The 7,925-nt window shown below is 40.7% G+C and overlaps 1 pseudogene; it reads right to left on the bottom strand.

Moving 5' to 3' along the window:
- Positions 1 to 334: 334 nt before the first annotated feature.
- Positions 335 to 1,267, bottom strand: LOC112640659 (olfactory receptor 6C76-like; annotated as a pseudogene).
- Between the last annotated feature and the right edge of the window lie 6,658 nt (positions 1,268 to 7,925).

The raw sequence follows: 7,925 nt of genomic DNA, 5'->3' as shown, positions 1-7,925 counted from the left end.
ATATACTGCATAGATATAAAAATAATTAAGTCTCCATGAACTAATATATAAAGTTGACTAAAATAATCTTTCAAGTATTTGCTACATTTAAATTGAAGAAGCAGAGAAGAAATGAGTCAAATTTGAGAATGTTGGGATGCCTGGGTGTGTCAGTGGTTGGGCGTCTGCTTTCAGCTCAGGGCATGATCCCGGGGTCCTGGGATCTAGTTTCGAATCAGACTGCCAAAGAGGAGCCTGTTTCTCTCTCTTCCTGTGTCTCTGCCCCTCTCTCTATGTCTCTCATGAATAAATAAGAAAAATATTTTTAAAAAGTGTTTTTAAAAATTGAGAATGCTTACAATGGAACAGAAAAATAAAATGCTTGCTTCACCTGCTGTTTCCTTAGAGTATAAATAAAGGGATTCAAAAGTGGAGCAACAGAAGTATTGAGAACTGCCACTCCCTTCTTCAAGGATATCCTCTGTTTGACTGAGGGTTTAAGGTACATAAAGATGCAGCTGCCATATGAGAGGGAGATGACAATCATGTGAGAAGAACAGGTGGAGAAAGCTTTTTTCTCTGGTTGGCAGAAGGAAATTTTAAAATTGTCAGGGCAATATATGTGTATGATAGAATTACTAATGCCAAAGTGACCAGCAGAGTCACCAAAGCTAAGATGAAACTCATCATTTCCAACACATGTCTGTCCATGCAGGAGATCTGCAGGAGGGGAGCAGTGTCACAGTAGAAATGATCAATGACATTGGAATCACAGAAGTCCAGGCTTAAGCCTAAAATGAGTCCTGGGAAAGATGATGAGGAAACCAGTGATCCAAGAGCTAAGGACTAGCTGGATACAGATTTTGCTGCTCATAATGGTTGTGTAATGCAGGGGCTTGCAGATGGTGACATAATGATCGTAGGACATGACAGCCAGGAGGTAACATTCAGATGCTCCAAGAAGGAAGGCAAAGCAACTGAGTTGCACAACAGTTATAGGAAATGGTTTTGTCATCAGTTGCCATGCTTACAAGCAATTTGGGGATGCAGACTGTCGTATAAGAAATTTCTAAGAAAGAAAAATTTCAAAGAAAGAAATACATAGGGGTCTTGAGATGTGAGTCCAGCAAAGTGAAGGTAATAATAACTAAGTTGCCTGAGATTCTTAGCAAGCAGGTGAGGAGCAGGAAGACAAATAGCACAATCTTCAGTTTTGGGTCCTCCATCAATCCTGCTAAGATAAATACTGTCACAGTTGTACGGTTTTCCGTCTTGACCTCTTGATACGCTTCTGCTCTGGTAAAAATATTGAGAAAACAATACGCACAGGAACCAATAGTAAATTATGTAGATAATTATGTCAGAATATTAGTAGTTGCTATTGATTATACATACTAATAGGGCACATTTTTTAAATGATTAATGTAAGATAAACTCTAACAAAAACTAGTACTTATATTTTTTATTATTTGTATTACTTTATTTTTGAAGAAAGACAAATATTTTCTACAAATCTGATGAATAAAAAACTATCTTATAAATCATCTTTGTAGTCTGGCTTAGGTTTATGGTAATGAGGTAAAGAAATGAACAAGCATGTGAAAAAATTATTTCTACTTTTCTCAGTATAGAAGCGCTAAGATGTCACAGTACTACTCAGCCTGATGACTGTATAAATATCATTGCCTCAAGGAACTGACCATGAGTGCAACAGAGAAACAAGGTGATATATAAATACTTATGATGGTTGAAAATAGAAATGAAGCTTAGATTTAAGTTTAATTCTGGAAGTAATTCCGGGTAACAATGGTAGCTCTTCCCTGGTTTGGCCTGTGCTGCCTCTACTTAGATAATGAACACTCTTTCTTGGTCCTGATTTTTTTTATTCCTATAAATCAGTGTTTTGTCCCTATTCCATCTCTTCATTTCTTCACTTTTACAGCCTCCTATGCCAATATTAAACTTATCTGATTGCATAGTAAAACGGACTTGAATAGAATTAAACAAATTCAGTGTTTCTTCTGGTTATAGTTCTGAAAACAGGAAGAGAATAAGAATAATGAAGAGAAATGCAAAATAAAGTGAATAAGTGTTCAAAGAGAAGGGAAATAGAGAAGAAAATGTAAAAAAGAGAAGGAAGACAAAAGAAGTAGAAAAGAGGTAAGACAGTAAGGGAAGACCATAAAGAGAAAAACTTACCATTAAGATTGGATTTTTCTTCAGATGTGACAGTGACTGGTATTTAGCTCTGGGCCTCTTACCCGATAGATAGAAATGAGTTACAGCAAAGCTGTAATTTACCTCCACCAAGGGGAATACAGAGAAGAATCTCTGGCAAATTTTACTCAGATAAAGTGTTTTTAGACACTTGCAAGTAATGCTGACTGCCCCCAAATAATGTGGTATGTCCACAGATAAGCCCCTGACAATGGAGTTGACTATGTGGTTGAATATTACATGAGCTCTCATTAAGCTAAATGTCATGAAAACTCCTAGGTATAAACTTCATCCCTTGAGGCCAACTTTCTTGTTTGATGACTTCATTATCAGTTACACTTCTCTAAGGAGTTCATCATCAATATGAATCACTTATTAAACAATTTTTTTTAGTTTCACTGGTAGAATTTAGTGTATTCATGTGTTGCATACAGTACCTGATGCTCATTAACATCAAGTGCCCTCCTTAGTGCCCGTCCTGCACCCATCTTCCCTCCTGAAATCCTCAGTTTGCTCCCTGTAGTTAAAAGTTTCTTATGGTTTGCATCTCTTTAAGTTTTTATCTTATTTTATTTTTCCCTCTACTCCCCTATGTTCATTTGATTTGTTCCTTAAATTCTACATGAGTGAAATCATATGATAATTGTCTTTCTCTGACAGACTTATTTCATTTAGCATAATGCCCTCTAGTTCCATCCACATCATTGCAAATGGCAAGATGTCATTATTACTGTTATTTTTAAAATAAATTTATTTTTTATTGGTCTTCGATTTTCCAACATACAGAATAACACCCAGGGCTTATCCCGTCAAGTGCCCCTGTCAGTTCCCGACACCCATTCAACCCCACCCCCTGACCTCCTCCCCTTCGACCACCTGTAGTTCATTTCCCAGAGTTAGGAGTCTTTATGTTCTGTCTCCTTTTCTGATATTTCCTACCCATTTCTTCTCCCTTCCCTTCTATTCCCTTTCACTATTATTTATATTCCCCCAATGAATAAAAACATATAATGTTTGTCCTTCTCTGATTGACCTATTTCACTCAGCATAATACCCTCCAGTTCCATACACGTTGAAGCAAATGGTGGGTATTTGTTGTTTCTAATGGCTGAGTAATATTCCATTGTATACATAAACCACATCTTCTTTATCCATTCATCTTTCAATAGACACCAGGGTCCTTCCACAGTTTGGCTATTGTGGACATTGCTGCTAGAAACATTGGGGTGCAGGTGTCCTGGCGTTTCATTGCATCTGTATCTTTGGGGTAAATCCTTAGAAGTGCAATTGCTGGGTCATAGAGTAGATCTATTTTTAACTCTTTGAGGAACATCCACACAGTTTTCCAGAGTGGCTTCACCAGTTCACATTCCCACCAACAGTGCAAGAGGGTTCCCCTTTCTCCACATCCTCTTCAACATTTGTGGATTCCTGCTTTGTTAATTTTCCTGATTCTCACTGGTGTGAGGTGGTATCTCATTGTGGTTTTGAATTGTATTTTCTGATGGCAAGTGATGCAGAGCATTTTCTCATGTGAATGTTGGCCATGTCTCTGTCTTCCTCTGTGAGATTTCTGTTCATGTCTTTTGCCCATTTCATGATTGGATTGTTTGTTTCTTTGGTGTTGAGTTTAATAACCTCTTTATAGATCTTGGAAACTAGCCCTTTATCTGATACGTCATTCACAAATATCTTCTCCCAATCTGTAGGTTGTCTTTCAGTTTTGTTGACAGTATCCTTTGCTGTGCAAAAGCTTCTAATCTTGATGAAATCCAAATAGTTCATTTTTGCTTTTGTTTCTTTTGCCTTCATGGATGTTATCTTGTAAGAAGTTACTGTGGTCGGGTTCAAAAAGGGCTTTGCCTGTGTTCTTCTCTAGGATTTTGATGGAATCTTGTCTCACATTTAGATCTTTCATCCATTTTGAGTTTATCTTTGTGTATGGTGCAAGAGAGTGGTCTAATTTCATTCTTCTGCATGTGGATGTACAATTTTCCCAGCAACATTTGCTGAAGAGTCTGCCTTTCTTCCAGTGGATAGTCTTTCCTCCTTTGTCGAATGTTAGTTGACCATAATGTTGAGGGTCCACTTCTGGATTCTCTATTCTGTTCCATTGATCTATGTGTCTGTTTTTGTGCCAGTACCACACTGTCTTGATGACCACAGCTTTGTAGTACAACCTGAAATCTGGCGTTGTGATGCCCCCAGCTATGTTGTTCTTTTTTAAAATTCCCCTGGCTACTCGGGGTTTTTTCTGATTCCACACAAATCTTAAAATAATTTGTTCCAACTCCCTGAAGAAAATCCATGGTGTTTTGATAGGTATTGCATTAAATGTGTAAATTGCCCTGGGTAACACTGACATTTTCACAATATTTCTGCCAATCCATGAGCATGGAATATTTTTCCATCTCTTCGTGTCTTCCTCAATTTCCTTCAGAAGTGTTCTATGGTTTTTAGGGTATAGATCCTTTCCTTCTTTGGTTAGGTTTATTCCTAGGTACTTTATGCTTTTGGGTGCAATTGAAAATGGGATTGACTCATTAATTTCTCTTTATTCAGTCTCATTTTTAGTGTATAGAAATGCCACTGATTTGTGGGCATTGATTTTGTATCCTGCCATGCTACCGAATTGCTGTATGAGTTCTAGCAATCTTGGGGTGGAGACTTTTGGGTTTTCTATGTAGAGTATCATGTCATCAAAGAAGAGGGGGAATTTGACTTCTTCTTTGCAAATTTGAGTGCCCTTAATGTCTTCATGGTTTTTAGGGTATAGATCCTTTCCTTCTTTGGTTAGGTTGATTCCTAGGTATCTTATGCTTTTGGGTGCAATTGAAAATGGGATTGACTCATTAATTTCTCTTTATTCAATCTCATTTTTAGTGTATAGAAATTTGAGTCTTCTCTCTCTTCTTGTTAATAAGGCTGGCTAATGGTTATCTATCATTTAAATTCTTTCAAAGAACCAACTCCTGGTTTTGTTGATCTGTTCCACAGTTCTTCTGGTTTCGATTTTGTTGAGTTCTGCTCGAATCTTAATTAACTCTCTTCTTCTGCTGGGTGTAGGATCTATCTGCTGTTTTTTCTCTCGCTCCTTTATGTGTAAGGTTAGCTTTTGTATTTGAGTTCTTTCCAGTTTTTGAATGGATGCTTGTATTGCGATGTATTTCCCCCTCAGGACTGCTTTTGCTGAATCCCAAAGATTTTGAACGGTTGTATCTTCATTGTCATTAGTTTCCATGAATCTTTTTAATTCTTCATTAATTTCCTGGTTGACCCTTTCGTCTTTTAGCAGAATGGTCCTTAACCTCCACGTGTTTGAGGTCCTTCCAAACTTCTTGTTGTGATTTAGTTCTAATTTCAAGGCATTAAGGTCTGAGAATATGCAGGGGACAATCCCAATCTTTTGGTATTGGTTCAGACCTGAGTTGTATTGGGAAAAGGAGAAAAAGAGAGAGAAATCAGGAAAGAAAAGAGAAAAAGAAAAAAGCAAAAAGGAAGAAAAAAGAATAAAGAGAAGAAAAAGAGAAAGAAAAAGAAATAAAGGAAAAAAAGGGTGGGGGAAGCAAACAGAGATCAAAAAGCAAAAAAAAAAATACACGGGGGAGTATCTTCTGATTCTGTATACTTAAATTCCCTTGATTCCCCTGGAACTTTCTGTCTAGCTGGTCTTCTGGGTGAGGGGCATGTTGTGCTGATTTTCAGGTGTTAGCACTTGGGGGAGCTGCTCTGCCCCCTGCCTGGTGCAGGGCTCAGTGGGGGTTGTTTACCCCATGAGGCCCCTGGAGGAATAACCCCAGCGGCGCAGCCACCTCTGGAGCCCTGGATTCAGCCCCCGCAGTAACTACGGTGCTCTCTGTCCGCAGAGGCCTGGAGGCTCCGGTGTGGGGCCGCTGATCTGCTCAGCTCGGGGCAGGAGCGTCCTTGCTGTCCTGGGCCCTCCTGGCCTCTGCCTGTACCAGGGGGAGGCCGGATCCTGGGCTGTGTCCTGGCGCCCTGTGCCCCGGGGCCTGCACTGTTGGCTCGCACTCCCGGCCGCGCAGCCCCCTCCGTGGTGCCACTGCCCGAGCCCCTCCGAGCTGCTCCCGGAGCCGCGCAGACCCCTCTGCACGGGACCTCTTCCTCTCCCGGAGCCGCCTCCGAGGTGCTCCCGGGGCCGCGCAGCCCCCTCCGTGCAGAGCCATGCCGGAGCCCCTCTGAGCTCCTCCGGTTCCAGCCGTGCGCGCTGCAGCCCTTAGGGAGCTCGGTGCACTCTCTTGGGCGCACAGGTGTCTGTTAGTGTCCCAGGGAGACTGAAGGCATCCCCGCCCTCCTGGGGTCCTGCTCTAACTCCCTGCGGGTGCCTTTCCGTCCGGGAAGGTCGGTGCAGCTCCTGCTTCTCCGGGACGGAGCTCTCCTGTCCTGGGGGCACTCGCCCAGCCCTTAGCCCAGCTCCTCACGGGGCCCCTCCCTCCTTGGAGGCCTTTTGTTTCTTTATTTCTTTTTCCCCCGACTTCCTACCTTGATAGAAGCACTAACTCCTCTCACTGTAGCATTCCAGCGGTTCTCTCTTTAAATCTCAGGCCAAATTCATAGATTTTCAGGATGATTTGAGGGTTATCTAGGTAATTTGGTGGGGACAGGTGATTTGGGGACCCTACTCTTCAGCCATCTTGCTCCTCCTCTGGTTTCTTCTTTAAACATTTGATACAATTCCCCTGGGAAGCCATTCCTCCCTGGAATTTTGAGTCTTGGGAGGTTTTTGATGACTCCTTCAATTTCCTCGCTGGTTAACGGCCTGTTCAGGGTTTGTATTTCTTCCTGTTCCAGTTTTGGTAGCTTATGGCTTTCCAGGAATGCGACCATTTCTTCTAGTTTGCCTAATTTATTGGCGTATAGCTGTTCATAATATGTTTTTAAAATCGTTTGCATTTCCATGGTGTTGGTAATGATCTCTCCTTTCTCATTCATGATTTTATTAATTTGAGTCTTCTCTCTCTTCTTTTTAATAAGGCTGGCTAATGGTTTATCTATCTTATTAATTCTTCCAAAGAACCAACTCCTGGTTCTGTTGATCCGTTCCACAGTTCTTCTGGTCGCTATTTCTTTGAGTTCTGCTCTAATCTTAATTAACTCTCTTCTTCTGTTGGGTGTAGGATCTATTTGCTGTTTTTTCTCTAGCTCCTTTAGGCGTAAGGTAAGCTTTTGTGTTTCAGTTCTTTCCAGTTTTTGAATGGATGCTTGTATTGCGATGTATTTCCCCCTCACGACTGCTTTTGCTGCATCCCAAAGATTTTGAACTGTTGTATATTCATTCTCATTAGTTTCCATGAATCTTTTAAATTCTTCTCTAATTTCCTGTTTGACCATTTCATCTTTTAGCAGGATGGTCCTTGACCTCCACGTCTTTGAAGTCCTTCCAAACTTCTTGTTATGATTCAGTTCTAATTTCAAGGGATTATAGTCTGAGTATATGCAGGGGATGATCCCAATCTTTTGGTATCATTTCAGACCCGATTTGTGACCCACGATGTGGTCTATTCTGGAGAAAGTTCTATGTGCACTTGAGAAGAATGTGTATTCCATTGAGTTTGGATGTAAAGTTCTGTAGATATCTGAGAAATCCATCTGGTCCAGTGTATCATTTAAAGCTCTAGTTTCTTTGGTGACGTTGTGTTTAGAAGACCTATCGAGTGTAGAAAGTGCCAGATTGAAGTCACCAAGTATAAGTGTATTATTATCTATGTATG

Source organism: Canis lupus, chromosome 10, assembly GCF_003254725.2.
Source record: "Canis lupus dingo isolate Sandy chromosome 10, ASM325472v2, whole genome shotgun sequence".
NCBI lineage: Eukaryota > Metazoa > Chordata > Mammalia > Carnivora > Canidae > Canis > Canis lupus.
This window is presented reverse-complemented; position numbering and strand designations above follow the sequence as displayed.